The sequence below is a fragment of the Tamandua tetradactyla genome (assembly GCF_023851605.1).
Source record: "Tamandua tetradactyla isolate mTamTet1 chromosome 15 unlocalized genomic scaffold, mTamTet1.pri SUPER_15_unloc_4, whole genome shotgun sequence".
In the NCBI taxonomy this organism is placed as follows: domain Eukaryota; kingdom Metazoa; phylum Chordata; class Mammalia; order Pilosa; family Myrmecophagidae; genus Tamandua; species Tamandua tetradactyla.
Window position 1 is genome coordinate 545096 of NW_027518247.1, and position 25048 is coordinate 570143.

General features: G+C 37.1%; 1 pseudogene; it reads right to left on the bottom strand.

Moving 5' to 3' along the window:
- Positions 1–6440: 6440 nt before the first annotated feature.
- LOC143672808 (olfactory receptor 5AR1-like) lies at positions 6441–7379 on the bottom strand (annotated as a pseudogene).
- Positions 7380–25048: the final 17669 nt, after the last annotated feature.

Below are 25048 nucleotides of genomic sequence, written 5' to 3' on the forward strand. Positions count from 1 at the left end.
GTCTTAGTTTGCCATGATTGCTGTGTAAAAATACCACACACTAATTGGCTTAAACAACGGGAATTTACATCTCAGTTTTTGGAGGCTAGAAATCAAACATTAAGTCATACGGAGGATCCTGCTTTCTCTAAAGTCTGTGTGTAGCATTCTGATGGTGGCTGACCAGCAACCCATAATGCAATATCTGCTTCTGTCACATGGTTGTCTGTCTTCCCTTCTCCTCCTACTATGTCCAAATTTCTTTTGTTTGTAAGGACTCCCATCATATTAGATAAAGGCCCATGGTGATTCAGTTTGACCTTACCTTAAGTAAAAACATCTTTGAAGATCCTATTTATAAATGGGATTACATCCACAAGACTTGGGGTTAGGACTTTAACATGCTTTGGGGGTCAGAGTGTCATGATTCAGTCCATAATGTTAGAGCAGAATTATATGTGTAGAGAATTATAGTCTCTAGCGCAGATGAGAACTTCCATTTATCAAACCCCCAAGGTGCTTCAGTACCTCACTTAGGTTGTTTACGGATTTTATCATATGAGCCAGGGCACTTTTGAGAATGAAAGATAACACTATTCATAATTACTCCATAAAGATGGCCAAAAAACCCCCCAGAACTTTCCTGACAAGAGGGGCCACTGGCAATGGTAACAAGAACTTGCCCACCTTATATGACATTACCTACCTTATCTTCTTCCCACTGTAATTTCTGATCCATGCTTCAAGGACAAATCAGATGCCTTCTCTTTCATAAAGACTTCCGTGGTTTCAGGCCCTGAATGCCCTCCTAAGAAGAAGCACTGTCTTTCTAGTGTGAGCTCCCACAGTGCTTTTTATGATTTTATGTTTCAGAATTCTTATTTACTGTGACACAAATTTTGACTTTATCTTATTTCCCTACAAAGGTAAACTTCATGAGGTTTAAACAAAGATTGCTTTAAAATCCTCACCTGAGACCACCTAGTGTGAGAGTGGAGGAAGCAAAATGGAACTTCAGTTTAATCTCACAGCTCCCCTTTTAAACATTCTGCATCTATTTTTGCCTCCCACAGCCCCTAGTACAGTGTTCACCAATTCCTTGTCGATTAAAGAAAACACTAATGCACATGATTTTTGTAGAATACAATACTGAATGTGATTGATGTGTTTACCTTTGTTATAATTTTATTATTAGACTAAATTTTTAATGTATGTAAGAGAACTCAGCACTTTTCAAACAACAGACATCTATTTGATTTGAGCAAACTAATAGGATAAATTCAGTATAAATGTTAGGGTTCATTTTATGGATGAAGATACTGAAGTACAAAAATGTTAAACTATTTCTTTGGGATAAATATTGGTAGGGCTGGGAGTGGGACAGACATAATCCAATTTCCATCCCATTTTCCTTGCTATTATAAATTGATATGCATACTTCTACCACCAACTTCAGGGGAAGCAAAATATTTAGCTTTCCCACTTCATTGTATCATTTTGATGCATAATTATGGTTAGTTGACAAATAAATGAAGGAAAAAATTTTTTTAAGAACTAGTATTTAATAAGCATTTTTATGTAGCAGATATTTTATACATTTTAAAAATGCCAAAAGGGAAGCATTATTATTATTATTCTCATTTTATAGGTGGAGAAACTGGACTTTAAAGGGATTGAGTCACTTTCCCAAAGTCACACGGAGAATTGCAAAACCTGCCAGGAGTTCATTTCTTTCTAGTCCAAAGATTGAGTGTTTCTTCTAGCCATAGTGGAAAATTCAGACCTTTTATTTAGAATAACAGATTAAGATTATTCTATCATTTAATGATGCCAAGTTTTTGACCTGTCTGAGTTTTAGTTTCATGATTTTCTTGCATGGTTGTTGTAGAAACTTCATGAGATATAAAGTGCTTTGTTCACTGACTGGCACACAGCAGACAAATATGAAAAGTGGTTCTCTAACAGCAAGGTCACTAATTAGAGATGTAGAGATCAGATTCAAACATAGATCTTCCTGATTCCAAAGCAAATGCTCTTTTAATTATAGTGTGTGCTTGCTGTTTTAGTTTCCTGGATGCTAAAACAAGTGTCATGTAAGGGATTGTCTTAAACAATGGGCATTTATTACCTGATGATTTTGAGACTAGGAGAGTCTAAAATTGAGGTGCAAGCAAGGTGATGTTTTCTCCAGGAAGACTGTTGTTTTCTGGGGCGAGCTGCCAGTGGACCTTGGTCCTTTGGCTTTTCTACAACATAGTAATAGAAATGTTACCATGTCTTCTCCCCTTCTTGTCTGTCTTCTATTGACTTCCAGTGTCAGGCTGCTTGCCATGGATTCTCTCTCCATCTTGCATTCTGCTTATAAAGGTTTCAAGTAATCTAGGTTAAAATTCAACCTGATTTAGTTGGGCCACACCTCAACTAAACTGATATCTTGGAGAGATCTTATTTATAATGCACCACACCCAACAGAATGTGGATCAAGATAAAAATTATGCCCAAACTTCAGTGCACAACTCAACTGATATCAGTCCACCTTCCTGGAAACAAAAAAGACATGTTCTTTCTATGTGCAAAATACATTCATTCCATCACAATATCCCAAAAAGCTTTAAGTCATTTCAGTAAAAATGAAAAGTACAAAGTCTCATCAAAATCAGTTATGGAAGTGGTCTATCCTAAGACAAGATTTCCTATGTCTAATGGACCTGTAAAACCTAGATGTCAAATTATCTCCTTCTGATATACAACAGTGAAACAAGCACAGGGCAAACATTCCCATTCCAGATGGGAGAAATTAAAAGGAAAATAGGGGTCACAGGTTACAAGCAAGTCTGAAAACCAACAAGGAAAACCCTCTTAAATTTCAAGGTCTAAGAGTCATTTATGGATTGATGTTTTGCCCTCTGGGCCAGATTAAGAAGCAACCCCACCCCTTTCAAGTCCTTTCATAGGGACTATGTTCTCTCCAAACACCAGAGCACAGAGCCAACCTTCACTGAGTTTTTGGGTTGTGGCAGAGGATTCCATGAAATCATGGGCTCAAGTACCACCAAATCTGAGCATTGAAGTGGCTGCACATTCCCAGAACAATAGGATGCATTATCCACCTCCTCCAAAACAGGGTTAGACACACACTATGCACAGATATGGGAGAGCATGCTCTCTTGGCCCAGAGAGATCTTTTCAGTCCAGACTTTTGTTTCCATGGCCCTACCCTTGAAGTTACTTTATCTTTCAATTCATCCCTACTCTGTTCCTTTACTCCAGACTGGCCTTGACTCTGCTTGCACAAATTTTGCAAAATTCTTGCTGGTTTCCTGTGCAGTCCAAGCAGATTCAAACCATTCAGGTAGAACTTTCCATATATCCCTCTGGAATAACTGTATTTCTAATATTGATTTCCACTGAAATGGCTGACTGGACCTGTGATTTTGAGACTAGGAGAGTCTAAAATTGAGGTGTAAGCAAGGTGATGTTTTCTCCAGGAAGACTGCTGTGTTCTGGGGCAGGCTGCCAATGGATCTTGGTCCTTTGGCTTTTCTACTTCATAGTAATAGAAACATTACTATGTCTTCTCCCCTTCTTGTCTGTCTTCTATTGACTTCTATTGCCATGCACTTTTTAGCAAAATGTTGTTCAGTTAAACACTAAATGAAGCCTTGTCCTCTGGGGACCCACTTCCTAAAAATTTAGGGAATTCTCTGATAGAGCTACATTTGGCCCTAGTCTCAGTGCACACTGTCTGGTTAGGCTCAGAATTTTTCAAACCATCAAGCTCTGGTTTCTTTGTGCTTAAGAGTTCACTTCTCAGCTTATTCTTTTCCTCTTGCATTTTACTGTAAGCTTCCAGGACAAGCCAGGCTGTAATTTCTGCATTTAGTTTAGAAATCTCCTCAACTAAATTTCCAAGTTCAATGCTTAACATTTTCACTTTCAATCTGACATCAGAGCTCAATTTTGCCAAGTTTTCGGCCACTTTATAAAAATGATCTCCTTTTTTCCCAATTTCTGATCACTCATTCATCATTTTCTTCTACGTCCACCTTGTAAGTAGCATTACTGTCCATATTTACTAACAGTCTTTTTGAAGCGAACTAGGCTTTTTCCTTCACACCTTTAATAATTCTCCTAGCCTTTACTCATTACTCAACTCTAAAGCTCTTTCCACAGTTTTAGAAATTTGTAAGAGCTTTACCCCTCTCTTGGTACCAAAAATTGATTTAATTTCCTGGCTGTGAGAACAAATAACATACAATAAGTTGGCTTAAGCAACAGGGATTTATTACCTCTTAATTATGAGGTAAGGAGAAGTCAGCAGGATGATTCATTCTCCAAGAAGACTGAGGTATTTGGGGGCTGGCTGCTGGCAATCCTTGCTCCTTGGCTCTTCTGTCATAGGGCAATGCACATGGGGATGCATCCCCCCTTCTCCTCCATGTTTTGTTATCTTCCAGCTTCTGGCTGCCCCCTGTGGCTTCTCTCTCTGACTGATTTGGCCTATGCTTATAAGGACTCTAGCACTCTATATTAAAACTCAGCTTGATTGAGTTGGGCCATACCAACAATGGGAACACATCCACCGGAATGTGAACCAGGACCAAGAGTACGTCTACCCTGGAGTACACAATTCAATCCATATCAACTGGTTTATAATTAATGTTGTAAGAATCTGTTCTTATTTTTCACCCAGCATGTTATTTACAAATTGCATTCCAAAAAAAGACACTGAAGGCTAGATTCCAGATGGTTTACAAATTGCCAGCTCCACATCCAACCATGAGACACAGGCTGTTCTATCTGTACAATGTGACATTAATGACATGTTTTTGTCAATTCATCATATGAACTGGGTAATTCTGAGCCAAGTCAATTACATTTCATGTACAGTAACACCCATTAGAAAACGTGGTTCATCATGGGTCTTTACTCCCTAAAACTTTTTAGTGACTTTCTTGAGTGGACATGTTGTATACATTATAACAACCATTAACTTCCACTGACCTTTGACAATACTGCTCTGGTGAAAGTGCTTCACAGAAAGACCTTTGATTTTAAGTATTTATAACTGATAGTGTGGGAGAACCAGAGTGGCTCAGCAGGCAGAGGTCTCTCCTACCATGCCGGAGACCCAGGTTCAACTCCTGGTGCCTGGCCATGCAAAAACAAACAAATGAACAAGCAAAAAGCCAAACCAAACACACAAAAAAGATGGTGTGAGGGAATTTTAGCACACTTGAAAAAAACTTCGTTTTTCCCAAATCAGAGACTGCTGCCTTCACCTACTTCTGATATCTGATATTTTAGGATTTTAATAAAAATTGTAGCCTTGAGAATATGCAAAGAAGAGTCCCAGTCTATTTTATAATCAGTAACTGATACATCAGATTTATTGACACTATCTTTGATAAAGATCAGAGAATTGTGGTGGAAAGTGTAGAGACTCTTGGCAACCAAGGAAGAAACTAGGGTACAACTGAGTTAAGAAGAGAGGGAGGGAAAAGAATAGGATAAGTCTTAGATGGGAGAAGGATGATTAAATCTGTTATATGACAATTTTGCTAACATTAGCCATGGGATTTCTCTGACCTGTAATTTTCTTAAAGTTCCAGAATCCTAGGGTTTCCCTTAGGACCAAAGGGATATCAATATGTGAAAATGAGAAAATTCAGATGCCTTCCACTTTGAATATTAGATAGAGGAGATCAAAGGAATCAAGTGATGATGAAGTGAAACTAATTATTTGGCAGAAGGGAAACTGAGGACAGAAAAGAAAAGGGTCTTGTTAAAAGTCACATAGTTAACAGCAGAGCCCTTAAATTTCCAATTTCTTAAAACTTGCACAACTCCTGATGCTTTTATTGCTTACACCAAACTCAAAGAGAAAATATAGTAACTGGAAAAACAGCAGACTCCTTCTTTGAAAAGCATGCATCTTTGGTTTGTATCCTCAAGAACCTGGCACATACTTATTATGCATAAGTTTTGTTCTAGGTATGTATATGGATGGATTTTTGTATTCAATTAAGTCACCCTTCAAACCAATCCCATTCCCCATGTATTTAACACAGTTTTCTCTTGTTTTCATTCAGTGTAGAGAATGTTTAAACATTTGGCCCTAGCACTTATCCTGCCCCTGAAAAAACAACTGTTTTAGAGTGACTGAATGTTTCGTGTTTTCCACTTTCAATTCCTGCCTCTATTTACAATCAATATTTGAATCACCTTTAAGTAAAACAAAGAAAAAACCAATGTACCTTGTTCAGTGTGTCTTTCAAAAATAATAATTCATATTTCTTTCAGATTGAAGAGTTAAAAATTACAGAAATCCTTTCAACTATAAGATTCTTTCAGTAAGTAGATGGTAAGGTGGGTAATATTTCTTAAAAAACTATTTACATTTTCTATTTTCTTTCATCATTCTTCTATCACTTTCATTTGCCTGTGATAATAACATATTTTCATTTTCTTATTGAGGTTTTTTTCCCAATTACTTTTTTAAAAGCAGCTTTTACATCCTTGTTCTGCGTATTGTAGATCAAGGGGTTCAATATGTGGATAATAGTGTAGAGTATAGACACGCACTTTTTTTGGTCCAGGGAGTAGCTGGATGTTGGCCTCAGGTACATAAACATGACTACTCCATAGCAGAGGGTGATACCGATGTGGTGAGACCTACAGGTGGAGAAAACCTTAATGTGACCTTCAGCCAAGTGCATTCTGATGATGGTGATGAGGATGAAGGCATAGGAAATGAAGATGATAAGGATGGTGCTGAATTCAATGAAACCACACAGACTAAAGAGTAAGCTCACACCAATAACAGGTGTCTGAACAGAGAGGGCCAAGAGTGGTGCAATTTCACAGAAGAAGTAGTTGATGATATTGGAACCACAGGGACTGAGGTTGAAGGTGAGGGAAGTATGGGCTACCAAATCACCAGACCAACCAGGTAAGAGCCCAGCATGAGGGCCAAGCAGACCTGCTTGGACATGAGAGTGTTATAATGGAGGGGTTGACAGATGGCTGCAGAATGGTCACAGGCCATGGTTGCCAGGACATAGCATTCAGCATCCACAAAATTTACAAGGAAAGCAAACTGGGTGGTACAGCTGGAGAAGGAGATGACATCACACTTACTTAGGAAGTCAGATGACATGCTGGGGGCAATGTCCAAAGAGTAGCCCAGATCAATAAAGGAGAAGCTGCAAAGAAAAAAAATGCATGGATGTGTGAAGCTGCATGTCTGTTATGGCCAGGATAATCATTCCAGCATTCCCCACCATGCTGAACAAGTAGACCACCAGGATGACCACACAGAAGATGATATGCATTTGAGGGTCCTGAGTAATGCCCATAAAAATGAACTCAGTCACCACTGAGTGGTTTCATTTATCCATTTCTTTGGTTTTATGGTTGCCTTGATTTGATTTATTGATAATAGTAGTTAAGTTCCCTGTCATTGTAAACAGTCAACTAAAGATAAAAAAAAAAATCAGCCCGAGATACTATAATAATTGTTTATAATTCTAAGTAAGTGAAGGCTTTGTTTGTGCTGATTCTTAAAATTCCTGCCAGTAAAAATATTCTATGAGGGGATGGGCAGGAAATGGAGTTGTGGGAAGGGGCTGTGTGATTTCTGCAGGATCAGGAGCTAGATGCATCTTCTCCTAGAACAACCAGGACCAATGCTCCCTCTGTGATAGCAGTGGCTCTCCAACCACCACCATGCCCTCTTCCGCCTTCACCGACTCCTCCACTGTCCTCGACAGCCTTGCCATCCTCACCTTTCCTCCTCCAGAACAGCTACTAGGGGAGTAGAAATGATACAGAACAGCTCCCGGAGCCACAACAGAGATCAAAAAGACAGCGTACCCCATCTTGGAACAGCTGACTGTCTGGGAGAACCAGCTCCAGTGAGATCGCCGAGGGGCATGGGCTTTCCCAGGAGGGGTGGCAAGCGGCCGGAGTTCCTCCTTTCCTCCTTCCTGGGCCAGCTGGCAGAATTGGGCAGACAGTCCCCTCAAGCCATGGCAGCTGGTGCCCCCACCACACAAGGCCCCCGGACCAACTGAGAGAATTGGATCAGAAATCCCCAGACCACAGAGAATGGTGACTGGGGGGGGTCCTTTCCAAACACGTGACTTCCCAGTCCAGCTGGGAATGGTGCACTCTCCCAGGCCACGGCAGTTGGTGCCCTCCCGCCACGCTTGGTGCCCTGGGCCAACTAGGAAATTCGGATGGGCACTACCCAGGCTGCGGGGGCCGGCAACCATCCCCACATTCCGACCCCCGGGCTGGCTGGCACTCTTCGAAGCCGCTTCGGCTGCTGAACCTCCCCCACGGTGAGAGTTTTCCAAAGTTAAAGGAGTCACACCATCTTTTACTGGTGGGACCCGCAGAAAAACGTGTGCCACGAGCGCCACCTACTGGGCAGAATAAGAACAACAGAACCCAGAGATTTCACAGAAAAATCTTTCAACCTGTGGGGTCCAACACCCAGGGAAATCTGACTAAATGCCCAGACGCCAGCAGAAGATAACGGATCATGCTCAGAAAATTGAAAATATGGCCCAAAGGAACAAACCAATAGTTCAAATGAGATACAGGAGCTGAGACAACTAATGCTGAATATACGAACAGAAATGGAAAATCTCTTCAAAAATGAAATCGATAAATTGAGGGAGGACATGAAGAAGACATGGGCTGAACAAAAAGAAGAAATAGAAAAACTGAAAAAACAAAACACAGAGCTTATGGAAGTGAAGGATAAAGTAGAAAAGATGGAAAAACAATGGATACCTACAATGATAGATTTAAAGAGACAGAAGAAAGAATTAGTGATTTGGAGGATGGAACATCTGAATTCCAAAAACAAACAGAAACTATCAGGAAAAGAATGGAAAAATTTAAACAGGGTATCAGGGAACTCAAGGACAATATGAACCACACAAATACACATGTTGTGGGTGTCCCAGAAGGAGAAGAGAAAGGAAAAGGAGGAGAAAAACTAATGGAAGAAATTATCACTGAAAATTTCCCAACTCTTATGAAAGACCTAAAATTACAGATCCAAGAAGTGCAGCGCACCCCAAACAGATTAGACCCAAATAGGTGTTCTCCAAGACACTTACTAGTTAGAATGTCAGAGGTCAAAGAGAAAGAGAGGATCTTAAAAGCAGCAAGAGAAAAACAATCCATCACATACAAGGGAAACACAATAAGACTATGTGTAGATTTCTCAGCAGAAACCATGGAAGCTAGAAGACAGTGGGATGATATATTTTAAGTTACTAAAAGAGAAAAACTGCCAACCAAGACTCGTATATCCAGCAAAGTTGTCCTTCAAAAATGAGGGAGAAATTAAAACATTCTCAGACAAAAAGTCACTGAGAGAATTTGTGACCAAGAGACCAGCTCTGCAAGAAATACTAAAGGGAGCACTACAGTCAGACACGAAAAGACAGAAGAGAGAGGCATGGAAAAGAGTGTAGAAAGAAGGAAAGTCAGATATGATATACGTAATACAATAGGCAAAATGGTAGAGGAAAATATCCAAACAGTAATAACACTAAAAGTTAATGGACTGAATTCTCCAATCAAAAGACATAGACTGGCAGAATGGATTAAGAAACAGGATCCTTCTATATGCTGTCTACAGGAAACACATCTTAGACCCAAAGATTAACATAGGTTGAAAGTGAAAGGTTGGGAAAAGATATTTCATGCAAATAACAACCATAAAAGAGCAGGAGTGGCTATACTAATATCCAACAAATTAGACTTCAAATGTAAAACAGTTAAAAGAGACAAAGAAGGACACTATATACTAATAAAAGGAACAATTAAACAAGAAGACATCACAATCATAAATATTTATGCACCGAACCAGAATGCCCCAAAATATGTAAGGAATACACTGCAAACACTGAAAACGGAAATAGACACATATACCATAATAGTTGGAGACTTCAATTCACCACTCTCATCAATGGACAGAACATCTAGAGAGAGGATCAACGAAGTAATAGAGAATCTGAATATCACTATAAATGAGCTAGACTTAACATACATTTATAGGACATTACATCCCACAACAGCAGGATACACCTTTTTCTCAAATGCTCATGGATCATTCTCAAAGATAGACCATATGTTGGGTCACAAAGCAAGTCTTAACAAATTTAAAAAGATTGAAATCATACACAACACTTTCTCAGATCATAAAAGAATGAAGTTTGAAATCAATAATAGATGGAGTGCCAGAAAATTCACAAATACGTGGAAGCTCAACAACACACTCTTAAACAACAAGTGGGTCAAAGAAGAAATTGCAAGAGAAATTAGTAAATACCTCAAGGCAAATTAAAATGAAAACACAACATATCGAAACTTATGTGACGCAGCAAAGGCAGTGCTAAGAGGGAAATTTATTGCCCTAAATGCCTATATCAGAAAAGAAGAAAAGGCAAAAATGCAGGAATTAACTGTCCACTTGGAAGAACTGGAGAAAGAACAGCAAACTAATCCCAAAGCAAGCAAAAGGAAAGAAATAACAAAGATTAGAGCAGAAATAAATGAAATTGAAAACATGAAAACAATAGAGAAAATCAATAAGACCAGAAGTTGGTTCTATGAGAAAATCAATAAGATGGATGGGCCCTTAGCAAGATTGACAAAAAGAAGAAGAGAGAGGATGCAAATAAATAAGATCAGAAATGGAAGAGGAGACGTAACTACTGACCTCACAGAAATAAAGGAGGTAATAACAGGATACTATGAACAACTTTATGCTAATTAATACAACAATTTAGATGAAATGGATGGGTTCCTGGAAAGACATGAACAACCAACTTTGACTCAGAAGAAATAGATGACCTCAACAAACCGATCACAAGTAAAGAAATTGAATTAGTCATTCAAAAGCTTCCTAAAAAGAAAAGTCCAGGACAGATGGCTTCACATCTGATTTCTATCAAACATTCCAGAAAGAATTAGTACCAACTCTCCTCAAACTCTTCAAAAAAAATCGAAGTGGAGGGAAAACTACCTAATTCATTCTATGAAGTCAAAATCACCCTCATACCAAAACCAGGCAAAGATATTACAAAAAAAGAAAACTACAGACCAATCTCTCTAATGAATATAGATGCAAAAATCCTCAATAAAATTCTAGCAAATCGTATCCAACAACACATTAAAAGAATTATACATCATGACCAGGTGGGATTCATCCCAGGTATGCAAGGATGGTTCAACATAAGAAAATCAATAAATGTAATACACCATCTCAACACATCAAAGCAGAAAAGTCACATGATCATCTCAATTGATGCAGAAAAGGAATTTGACAAGATTCAACATCCTTTCCTGTTGAAAACACTGCAAAAGATAGGAATACAAGGGAACTTCCTTAAAATGATAGAGGGAATATATGAAAAACCCACAGCTAATATCATCCTCAATGGGGAAAAATTGAAAACTTTCCCCCTAAGATCAGGAACAAGACAAGGATATCCATTATCACCACTATTATTCAACATTGTGTTGGAGGTTCTAGCCAGAGCAATTAGACAAGAAAAAGAAATACAAGGCATCAAATTTGGAAAGGAAGAAGTAAAACTATCACTGTTTGCAGACAACATGATACTATATGTCGAAAACCTTTGAAAATCCACAAGAAAACTACTAGAGCTAATAAATGAGTACAGCAGAGTAGCAGGTTACAAGATCAACATTCAAAAATCTGTAGCATTTCTATACACTAGTAATGAACAAGCTGAGGGGGAAATCAAGAAACGAATCCCATTTACAATTGCAACTAAAAGAATAAAATACCTAGGAATAAATTTAACTAAAGAGACAAAAAACCTATATAAAGAAAACTACAAAAAACTGTTAAAAGAAATCACGGAAGACCTAAATAGATGGAAGGGCAAACCATGTTCATGGATTGGAAGACTAAATATAGTTAAGATGTCAATCCTACCTAAATTGATTTACAGATTCAATGCAATATCAATCAAAATCCCAACAACTTATTTTTCAAAAATAGAAAAACCAATAAGCAAATTTATCTGGAAGGGCAGGGTGCCCCGAATTGCTAAAAACATACAAAAAATACAAAGCTGGAGGTCTCGCACTGCCTGACTTTAAAGCATATTATGAAGCCACAGTGATCAAAACAACATGGTATTGGCATAAAAATAGATATATCGACCAATGGAATTGAATAGAGTGCTCAGATATAGACCCTCTCATCTATGGACATTTGATCTTTGATAAGGCAGTCAAGCCAACTCACCTGGGACAGAACAGTCTCTTCAATAAATGGTGCCTAGAGAACTAGATATTCATATGCAAAAGAATGAAAGAAGACCCATGTCTAACACCCTATACAAAAGTTAACTCAAAATGGATCAAAGATCTAAACATTAGGTCTAAGACCATAAAACAGTTAGAGGAAAATGTAGGGAGATATCTTATGAAACTTACAATTGGAGGTGGTTTTATGGACCTTAAACCTAAAGCAAGAGCACTGAAGAAAGAAATAAATAAATGGGAGCTCCTGAAAATTAAACACTTTTGTGCATCAAAGAACTTCATCAAGAAAGTAGAAAGACAGCGTACACAATGGGAGACAATATTTGGAAACGACATATCAGATAAAGTTCTAGTATCCAGAATTTATAAAGAGATTGTTCAACTCAATAACAAAAAGACAGCCAACCCAATTACAAAATGGGAAAAAGACTTGAACAGACACCTACCAGAAGAGGAAATAGAAATGGCCAAAAGACACATGAAGAGATGCTCAATGTCCCTGGCCATTAGAGAAATGCAAACCAAAACCACAATGAGATATCATCTCACACCCACCAGAATGGCCATTATCAACAAAACAGAAAATGACAGGTGCTGGAGAGGATGCGGAGAAACAGGCACACTTATCCACTGTTGGTGGGGATGTCAAATGGTGCAACCACTGTGGAAGGCAGTTTGGTGGTTCCTCAAAAAGCTGAATATAGAATTGCCATATGACCCAGCAATACCATTGCTGGGTATCTACTCAAAGGACTTAAGGGCAAAGACACAAACGGATATTTGCACACCAATGTTTATAGCAGCGTTATTTACAATTGCAAACAGATGGAAACAGCCAAAATGTCCATCAACAGAAGAGTGGCTAAACAAACTGTGGTTTATACATACGATGGAATATTATGCAACTTTAAAACAGGATAAACTTATGAAGCATGTCATAACATGGATGGACCTAGAGAACATTATGCTGAGTGAGTCTAGCCAAAAACTAAAGGACAAATACTGTATGGTCCCACTGATGTGAACTGACATTCGAGAATAAACTTGGAATATGTCATTGGTAACAGAGTCCAGCAGGAGTTAGAAACAGGGTAAGATAATGGGTAATTGGAGCTGAATGGATACAGACTGTGCAACAGGACTAGATACAGAAACTCAAAAATGGACAGCACAATAATACCTAATTGTAAAGTAATCATGTTAAAACACTGAATGAAGCTGCATCTGAGCTATAGGTTTTTTTTTACTATTATTATTACTTTTATTTTTTTCTCTATAATAACATTCTATATCTTTTTCTGTTGTGTTGCTAGTTCTTCTAAACCGATGCAAATGTACTAAGAAATGATGTTCATGCATCTATGTGATGATGTTAAGAATTACTAATTGCATATGTAGAATGGTATGATTTCTAAGTGTTGGGTTAATTTCTTTTTTCCGTTAATTAACAAAAAAATGATAAAAAAAAAAAGAGAGGGGATAGCATACTTTTGTATAAAGGAGAAGCCAGAGAAAGGGGGAAAGTGACATCAGGGAGGTCTGAGCATGTTTTTTAGAAGGCAGGATGAGAAGTGACATAGGCAAGGCCAAATGTGTAGGGCTAGCAATATTTTCTTACATTAGTCTCTTGTCTATCAATCAGTAAATTTCCCTAAGACACAATATTTAGGATAGATTCAGTAACTTGGGTAGAGACATCTTCTTGCCAGTTTGTATATTTCCTATCATGGTAGGTTAGATATAAGTAGGTGTTCATTTGTCCGCAAGCAAGCCTTGCTCATCCTGCTGCTTCTGTCATGCTCCAACTTCATCATAATCTTATTATCCAAGGCCATTTGCATGAAGAGTTTCTGTGAATAAAACCCATATTTATTGTGTCCTGCCAAGGCCCCATGCGCCATCTTCCTAACTCTCCAGTTACATACTCATACACTCTGCTCTACTCTCCCTTTTATTCCTTGAGCTCCTAAAGTGATTTTTCCTTCTGAACATTTGTCCTTTCTATTCTGCCGTGAATGCTGTACCATTAACTCTTTGCTTGGCCAATTCCTCATTCTTCAGTTCTCAACCTGACTGTCACATCATCTCACATAAAATAGATGCATCTCATTTATATCTTATCCTTTATTAGTGATCATAATTGCCTTTTTAAATCCTTTAAAGATCCAAGTGGAATAATGCTATAACTTCTTGTTTGAAACCAGTTCTGCTGGGGATAAAATACCATAGAGTTGGCCATGATTTACAAAATGCCAAGAAATTTTAAGTGCACAGGATTCCAGATTGTGAATTGAGTAAGAGAAAAGGAAACAAGATTTATTGCCATGCTCTTTCAGGGATAGTTGTGCTGATTTGAAACTATTATGTATTCCCAGAAAAGCCATGTTCCTTTAATCCAATTTTGTTATTGCAGATCTGTTGTGTGCGGGACCTATTGATTAGGTAGTTTCCATGGAGATATGACTCACTGAATTCAAGGGAATCTTAATCCTTTCTGGAGTCATTTATGAAAGAGAGCCATTTAAAACCAGAGCTAATATAGACAGTAGAGAGATAAAAATCAAGTGATGAACACAGGGACAGAGACACCCCAGGTATGCTAAGAGTGGATCCAAAGGAATCAGAGAGATCAGAGAGATATCCCCAGAGGAGCAAGAAAGGACCTGAAGATGCTCAGAGAGAAAACCAGTGGAATCAGAAACTGAAAGCAGTGCAACCAGGAGAAGACCAGAAAACACATGCCACATGTCTTCCCAAATGACAGAGGTGTTCTAGACATTATCAGCCTTTCTCAAGTGAAGGTATCCACTTCTTGATGCCTTAGTTTGGACATTTTCATGGCCTCAGAACTGTAAATTTGTAACCAAAAAAATCTCCTTTGTAAAAGCCAAAAAATTTCTGGTATATTGTATGCTGGCAGCTTTAACAACTGGAATAACACTATTGAGCAAGGCCAAGACCTCATAATGATAAAAGGCCTGAAATTCAGATATTGACTTTATCTCCAAGTGAGACCATATTTCCATTAGTGTTGTTTGTTAATATATCATTTAATGAGTCTTTAGAGTCTATCTTTAAATATTTAAAGTCAGCCTTTAAAGACTCACTTTAAATATTTAAAGAGTATAATATAACCCTTCTTTGGGGAGTTGTATATATAGGTTCTGCACACCCTTGGGTTCCACCACTACCAGGAATCTGGAAGGAAATGACAACTTCAAGTGGAGGGGTTTGTACAGCTGAGATTTCATACTTGACTGTCAGTACTCTCTAATTCTGGGCATGGGCCATGACTGGGACCACAGGGATCTGGACCCAGGGATGGACCACAACAGGATCTAAGTTGAGCATTCATTGCACAGAATATTTAACACCAGGCTGAAAAAGAAACACTCCTGTGTGACAGAGGAAATTCCATCAGCAAAGTCACAAGGAACCCACAGTCTTTATGGACCTTGTATTAGCCATTACTGGAGGATGAACTGGTTCCTTTTATTGGAGAGGGGCATTAAAATTCTATTTCTGCATCAATTTCCAAAGGTGATGATAGGATGAGCTTCTGACCATGAGTTCAAAGGCCTCTCTATAGGGCCATGTGGACTGTGATGCTCTGTCCATACTGAAGTCAGATCTTCTTCCCATAGGGCTGATATGGAGGTGTCTGTGGCTCTGAGACAACTTGATATTTGCACCCCAATATTCATAGTGGCATTATTTGCAGTAGCCAAAATTGGAAGCAAATCAATCATCCATAAACAAATGAATGAATGAATGAAATGTGGCACATACATATGATGGAATATTGTTCAGTCATGAAAAAGAATGATGTTCTGATACATGTGACAACATGGATGAAACTTGAAGATGTTATTTTGAGTGAAATAAGCCATACACAAAAGGACACATATTGATTATCTCTTTTACATGAAATAATTTAATTAAATGAATTCATAAAGTGAGAACGTAGGTTACAGTTTATCAGGTGCTAGAGTGGATATAGAGAATGAGAAATTAATGATTAATTACTGCAGAATATCTGTTTTGTGTGATAGAAAATTTTGATTATAGTTGGTCATGATAATGCAACATTGTAAACATAGTTAACACCATGGAGTTATATATTTGAACAGTATTAAAAGGGAGATATCAGTTGTATATATGTTATCAGAATTAAAAAACACAAACATTGGACTGTACAGCACAGTGAAACCAAATTTAAACTATGGGCCACAGTTAAAACTACAATGATAATAATATTCTTCCTATTGTAACAAAGTTATCACACTAATGTAATGTGTTAATAATGAGGTGTTATATGCAAACTCTGTATTTGCTACCTGATTTTCTGTATATCTACTTCTGTAATAAAATAATATTTTAAAAATAAAAAAATATTCTATGATCAATAGGGCAATTCAAATGATTTTGGTGAAAGTGATGGTCATATGTCTTCTCCAGGTGCCCATTAAAAATGAAGTTATTAGCTTCTTGGGGATATAAAGTTAGGATTTTATAATTTCCTTGGTGCTGTCAGGTCATTTATCACATGGCATCAGATGCTTGACCTGGTCTGTGCAATTATCCATTTTATTAATTAGTAAAGAAGAGTTGTTTATAGCATTCTCTACTTCTTTCTAAAACAAAACAATGATGAATTCAGGTAATATATAAATGTAAACTCTCATTTCAGGTAGGCATAGAAAGGAAGCACAAAATGAATTTCAAAGTATAACTAAATTACGCATCCATATACAGAAAATGAAATATTTGTAGTAGAGGGTGAGGAATATATCAAAAGCATAATAATATTTTTTAAAAAGTCAGGAGTTGGGCAGGCCACAGTGGCTCAATGGTAGAATTCTCACCTGCCATGCCAGAGTCCCATGCAAAAAAAAAAGTAAGGAGTTATTGAACACTAAGTACATGTCAGACTTTTACTGAGTGTTTTACAGGCACTGCACAATTTCATCCTCATGACAATGAGGCAAATGTCATCATTACTCCCATTTTGCATGTGAAAAATAAATAAATAAAGGTTAGATATTAAGTAACCACCAAAGTTAATAGTCAATAAACCATAGAGCTGGTCTGTCAGGCCCTAGAGCCCACTACACTTTGTTGTGTTCCATGGAGATGTGATTTTTTGGTGGTTAAACTTTTATTTTTGTGTTTGCTTTTCCTTTCCTGCTTTGGCTATCATATGCATGAACATGGAACCTGTTCTCTAGGTTTCCTTGATTTTTGCAAGCATTCAGTGGTCACACATGAAGCCTAATTAACGTGAAGACACAGTTGTATCTTTGGGAACATTCAGTTGCCTAACCAATAGTATAAATCAGCTAACAGATAAGTTTAAAAGAGCCCTCACTCAGGAGAGAATAGAGAAAGGGTTGTTCATTGCTGTGGTCACACAGAAGCATGTATTTCTTAAGTCTTTCCTCCCTTTTATGATTATCAGGCCCCACTGCAAGATTTCCTAGAGAGAAATGGGGGAAAAATAACTTATAAATGAGCAGTACTTCATATCTAAAGTTGAAGGGAGAAGTTAAACTGTAATTGCCTTAAAGAGTTTGCTGCTGCTCACAAGAAAGTAGAGAAGTATTTTATATGCCTTTCACAGAAATGTGGCCACTCATAATAAGACACTTTAAGTCCTAGAGTGAATAGAAGTAGGACGCTCATCTTTTAAATTTACATGGAATATAATCAACCATAACAAAAAACAGTTTCTAATAAATAAATAACACCATATATTGGTCCAAGAGCTTATCATTTAAAAGTTTTTATATTTATTCCTGTTCAATTCATTCTTAATATTATGAATATGCATATCATGTTGAATAGAGACAAAGAATGAAAAGACAAATTAGATCCCAAGAGAAAGTATATTTCTGTTAAAGAACTGATTATTAAACTCTGAATAATAAGAAAACTGTCAGCCCAATGAGAATGGCCCAAAGATTTAAACACTTAACCAAAGAGGATATATGTGTGGCAAATAAATACATGATCCTCAACACCATTAGTCATTAAGATAATTCACATTAAAATCACAATTATTGCCACACATTTATTAGAATGAATAGATTTTAAAAGAGTAATATATCAAGTATTGACAAAGAAGTTGATGGACTGGGACTTCCCTCACTATTTGGTGGGAATGTAATATAAAATGGTAACATTGCTTTGGAACATGCTTCAGCAGTTTCTTATAAAATCCAACATGAAGCTGTCCACCTTATGATCCAACCACACCACTCTTAGACTCTTAGCCAAAATAAAAGAAAGTACATGTATATATGAAGGCTAATATACAAATGTTCATAGCATATAGACAACAGCCAAATGTTTGGCTGTTTTTTAATAGGCCCAAACTGAAAACTGACCAAATTCTCATCCATAGGTGACTGTATATAAAATTGTGGCATTTCCATAAAAGAAAATACTACTCAGCAATTTAAAAAGGAACTTTTCATGGATACATCATGCTGGATATGTGATGAATCTCAAAACAATTATGCCATTGTTTGAAAAAAGCCATATATAAAGGTATATAAATGATATGATTCCATTCATAAAACTTCAGGAAATGCAAGTTAGTAGAGACTGAGAGAAAGCACATCAGTCATTGCCTGGGGAGCAGATGTGTTAAGGGGAAAAGGAGAGAGAGATTACAAACAGGCATGAGGAAATTTTGGGGGATGATGCATAAGCTCACTACTTTGAGGTGATGATTTCATGGATTTTTCATATAACAAAACTATCAAATTGTGTATTTTAATTATATGCAATTTATTGCATGTTCATTATACCTCCAAAAAGCTGTTAAATGATGAAAATAACAAATTACTGGCCTCTTCTAATTCAGCTCATTCTCACTGCATGCGAGTGCATATATCATTTCATAGGTAAATTTGTTGAAGAAAAAATGCATCATACAAGGAGGACTTGCACTATTACTCAATAAGTAAGTTGCAGAATCAACCATTGAGTATAGGACTGTTAGTTTCACATATAGTGCTCTGTTGGTTTCTTTTCCCACCACTGTCCCACAAAGCAATGTGAAAATCACACATCAGGGGAAAAAGTTAAAAAAAATTTCTTGGTTGCCTACTCTTTTTTTCCTATTGTAGAGGGATAGAAATAAACCTATTGTTAAACCTAGGACAGTTCACCCAAACTGATCATTTAATAGATGAAGAAACAGACCCAAAGATCAATATTGAAAATTGAAAATGCAGGTGTGGCATCAGACTGCAGCAATGAGAAAAGTGTGAGATTCTTGGTACAAACCCAACTCCAGGAGTCAGGAATCTGCTCTGCAACTGAACTATGTGCTAGCCAATTCACGTCATTCAACTGGAAAATGTGATTGTGACATCATCTCTTCTTCCTTAGATTCCAGGTGCTGGTTAAATGAGGCAGTTTATGATAAGGTTCTTTGCCAATCATAAAACATCCTGCTTTCTGCTGTTTTAGTGTGAATGGACAAATCAAGGCTGTGTGATTTATCTTCAGTGATTTCTAGCATGTTACTTACATTTTTGGAGTCTCAGTTTTTTTACCTATTAAATAGGGTTAATAATTTTATTTTAGCAACTTTATGTAAAAATTGGTTATAACATACACATATTAGTTAGAATATATATAATGCTGAATTCAGTGACTGCATGTGCTAGGTGCTTAGTGCTCCTGGCAATTGTATGTTAGCATAGATGTTTTTATGCAGTAGATGATGTGCTCTTTTATCTCCTAGATAAAAGAGGTGTCATGCTTTTGCCACAGAGGTAACATGAACATCTATAACCTGTAGGAAAGATGTCCTATTACATCTACAATATTCCCATTAAATAATAAAATGAGTAGAGAAGAAACTATAAAATTCAGAACCTAGGATTGACAAAAAAAGTTTACAATTTCCTGTTCAGTATCATGTAGTAAAAATTCAGCCCATCTCTGACTATTGAAAACAATGATAGACATAAATAAGCAAATTCCAATGAATTCAAATATTTGACAGGAGATCAGCAAAGGTATTTTCCTACAGAAATAAACACAAGTCCAATATATTTCAGATTTCTAAGTATCACCTGCTTTTGCATGGTTTTATGAAAAAAATACCGGGGTAAGAGTTTGGAACTTTAGGCTCCAGTCCTGTTTCTGTCACTAACACTTTGTGGCATTGGTTATTTGCTGCACTTTATGTAGCTTCCTTAACTCTGAGATAGATGGAGTGGGAAATGCAGACTCTCTGACTCCATGGAAACTTCAAATTCTTGCATTCTCTGAATCCAAACTTATTGTAGAATTCCTAAAAGCCAAACCCATTGCTAAGGTACCCTTTTGAAATGTTAAAATGGCATGGACCTGGCACCAAGCAGAAGTCATACTCAAAGAAGTACTGGGTGCTATAATTTGTCACCTCCCCAAGGTCACAACTCTTTCCCTTTTTCTCCCAAATACCAAGTTGTGACCTGACCTGCTTTCTGCCTGTTGGTGAGAGGTTGAATATCTCCTCTTTTCTTGATTGGGTATACTGAACAAATATCCTTAGAAGAATCCAAAGATGGCAAAATGCTTCTGTAGTTGTCTTTGACCTACTTGTTATTCCACCCTTACACCTGTGTGTGTGGAAGTTATTAAATCTCAGAGTTGCATTCAATCTCCAAAAGAAACATGATGAAATGCTTTCTGCACCCACAGGAGACTCAAAGCTTTGATTATCTGCCATCCCCTAAAGATTATACTCTTTTCTTTTTATCTTACTGATAAAAGAAGAAAACACAAAGGAAATATTTCAGACACTTTAGTTGAGCAATCACTCAGAAGTAGCATTGATTGCTTTGCCCACCCTAAAGCTGCCTACCATATGTGATTTTGTGATCGCTGAGAAATATATTTTGCTAATGCTTGAAAGCCCTTGCAAACCAGATACTTTACAACTCTCATGGAGGGACTATATTTAAAATGTGTCTTAATCTGGCATACATTACATGTGTCTGAAATGTAAAATTACAGAACAATCAAATTTGATCTTGTCTGAGAGCATAGTTTGGTAGTCAGAGTAATGAAAGTGCATCTCTTGAGACCTTTTATTCCCTTGTGATTCTGTGGGGCACCTTCACTTATGTGATTCAGTTGAATCTTCTGATCATAATTATATTGCCTCTGATTTCAGATGAAATAAATGACTCTCTGATTTACAGATGGGAATGAGAGAGAATTAATTAGCTTTCCTGTGTCCACAAAATTAATTTTATATTTTTATAATTTACTAAGCTCTTCCTTTTCTGTGTAGTTTTTCTTATATTTTTAATGCGTGGCTGGTTTAATTGCACTCACGTTTTACACTGGTCAAAGAAAGTGATTACAATACCATAATATATACTTTAGTAACTAATTGATTAGACATGGCTGCTTGCACAGGTACATGATTTCTCCATAAATGTGACAGTTAAAAATGCAATCTGATACAGTGTGTTATCTAGGTACCTCAACCAACCTTGCAACTTTCTTGTTCATGATATCCATTTAAAAAAGCTGAACAGTTCTGATTTTCCTTTGAGTTACTGAAGAGTTGTATTTGTGACAAGTTTGTTATATGTAAAATTTGTGAAATAATGCACCGTGTTGATATGTGAACTATGTTTACATGTAGAATGGAAGTAGAGTCGAGGCTTAGATAACCCTATCAAGTCCATATATAGCTAGCAGAATATGTGAAAGTCCTGTGAGGCATGGGTAATTCTTTGTGGTTAGAGATTGCATTGCAAGTCATACGGCTTTTAAGCCCTTGCTACAACCCCCACTAAATCTTATAGCATACCCCCATCATGTGACACCCATACATTTCCATAATGTCATCACAGGAAAACACTAGTCAATTGAGAACTTCTCTTTAAACTCCAGCTTTCTGATATTAAATAATTTTTCTTAAATAGTTAGTTTTCTCAAGAAAGGGGTGATATATAAATCACTAAGGTGGACATTTGGCCACCCCACCTTTCCCCTACTAATACTTCTGATTCAATACTTTTCCTAGCAACCATTACACCCAAGGATACCACACACAACTGCTGAATTAGTCAATTTGTCCATTCTTTTCCTTTTAGTATATCAACCATTAACCATTGTTACAGTTTATGTGTTATCCATATTTAATGCAAAAGGACATTTTTAAGACTTCTTTTGCCATTTTTTGGATGCAGAAACACAAAATGGTTAGTAATTCACATTCTGGAATCAGGAAAAACTGTGCTAGCTGATTTGTGATCTGTATTAGCTATTTGGACATCCTGGTTAATTCTTAGGAACCCAGTTTACTTCTGTGTGATGGAAATTTTTTTTAAATATGTATGCTTAGGAGGGCACTTGGCAAGTAGTACATGCTCAATTAATATAAGCTGCTATAATTATTTATCCCTAGTCTTCTCTATTTATGACCAGGGAGAGGAGTGGCTGAACAGGTTTTCTCTATCATTTAAAATGTTGCCTCTATCTTTTCACTGACCATTTGTAAGCTCCTCTAGAACCAAGGTCATGTCTTTATTAGCTATATTTCCTCAATTAGTTGCTCAATAAATCCTTGTGGCTTGTTTATTTGGCTTTAGAGAACCATGGTACTCAAGAAGGGTCCATTGTAACTTAACCTTCAGTGGTGCATCTCATACCAAGTTCCTTAGGCTGAATACCACTGGATTATCAGAATTCTCCATGGAGATCACATTGCATTTCTAGCTCTTATGGTCATAATCCTAGTGGCAGGGTGATACAGCTTCACATGTCTGATGCCTCTTTGAATGACACTCAACCTGGGATTGGAAATAGGTTCTCTGCTCATTGTAAGAGATCTCTGGGGTATCTTGCATCATAACCCAGGGCTTACTAGACCCTACCACTGATCCTGTTCACATTCTAATCACAGCTTTGTGGTCCAGTGGTCTTACGCTCACTTTGCTATTACATAGATTCCTTCTACTCTGTGTCCCTCCCAATGATCTCTTAGTGCCCTGTCATAATCTTTTCAGCCTCAAATCACACTCTCTTTATGCAAATCTCAGTTTGATGTACAGTCTGTTCCCATATAACAACTAATTCACACTTAGATGAAACAGGGTGATTGATTATTAAATAAATCTTCATTGTGTGCCAGTTATGTTTCAGACTTTGTGCTGATTAGAACCTACTGCATTTTCCTTACTGAAAAGAAACAAATAAATAAAATACAAAAGACAAGACTTAGCAAAAATAATGCATAATACTTCAATTTTCTGAATTGCTGCAGATGAAGCAACACATCTTCATGTCTCCCAGCATCTAGCTCAAATTACATTAATTCATGGTACAGAAAAGCAAATTAGAGTGAGTATCTCAAGATGGTATACTTAATTGAAATGATGTTCAGATATTTGCACATCTCAATTTTAGATTTTGTTTCTCTTATATGGGAGATGCATTTGGTCAATAGAGCCCCTACTAAGTGAGAATCTAGACTGTACTGGTTGGTAGCCATTTCTTATTCTGGAGAGTAAGAAAGAATGTGATAGTGGATTATGCTATTGTTTATTAATTCCAGGCATTGAGTTATATTCCAGGCACTGAGCTCAATAATTCATATTCATTATTTTATTTTATCTCCTGAGTCACCCTTGAGGTAGGCATTAGAATTTCCACTTAGATATATAAAAGTAGTGATCCAGAAAGATACAGTGGATTAACCAAATCATAATCAGTGGGTCAGAGAAACAGTTACAGTGAAAAAAGTGCTAACCTCTCCATCTCCCCATACCTCCTCTACTGAGACCCCTCACCTTAACTCAGGTCACATAATTTCTTATAGTACACATATCCCTTATAGGCAGTGGGACCACAGGTTGAGGGAATCTGCTATTGGGTGGATTCTTTCAATTTGCTCAAGGAGCAAAAACCACTAACTACTTGGAGAGATAGTAAAAGGATGTTTAATTGTAGAAATTGGGACTGAAAATCCATTCCCCACTGGGCCCTGGTGTCCCAAAGGTGAAGGAGAGAAATATGAAAAATAATAAGTCCTTAGTTCAGAAGGAAGAAATGAGTCATCCTCATGAGGTGACATGAGAGCTGCTTCCTCAAAGACCAGAGAACATGCTATATATCTTATTATCAGATATCAGATTATGTATCCTTTCCTAATATCAGGATATTCCCTCCAGAGTCCAGTGTAGGAACCCTACAATTAGAAGTTGTTGTGGGCAATATTACAGCTGCACCACAGCAATCTATTCTATAGTTTGAAATGTATTTTACTCTGATTTAAGAAATTGAGCTATTTGCCTTTAAAGAAAGGTAAAAGAAAGAAGATATCTCCCTTAAAGGAATGCGGAATTTCTGCAGAATAATGCAGAAATGCAGAATGACTTTCATATGAAGGAGTTCAGTTTTCCTATCTAGTTCCTATCTATATAATAAACAACCTCCCCTAAGGTATATTCTAACTATGTCAACTGCTTAACTTGAAAGAATTACAGTTAGTGTGTTCTCTAAAACAAGTTTTTTTCCACTTTTGCTTTTTTTCATGAATTTAAGCATTGAGCAGGAACAAACAAAGGGAAAAAGGAGAATTCAAACAGTTACAATAGGTGAGTAGAAGATATAAAAGATGTTGTCCATATAACTTCATGACACAAAGAAAAATATCACACTCCTATTAATTCCCATAATCACTCAATTGGAACAAAATCCCAAGAACATTACATGTCTAAAAAAT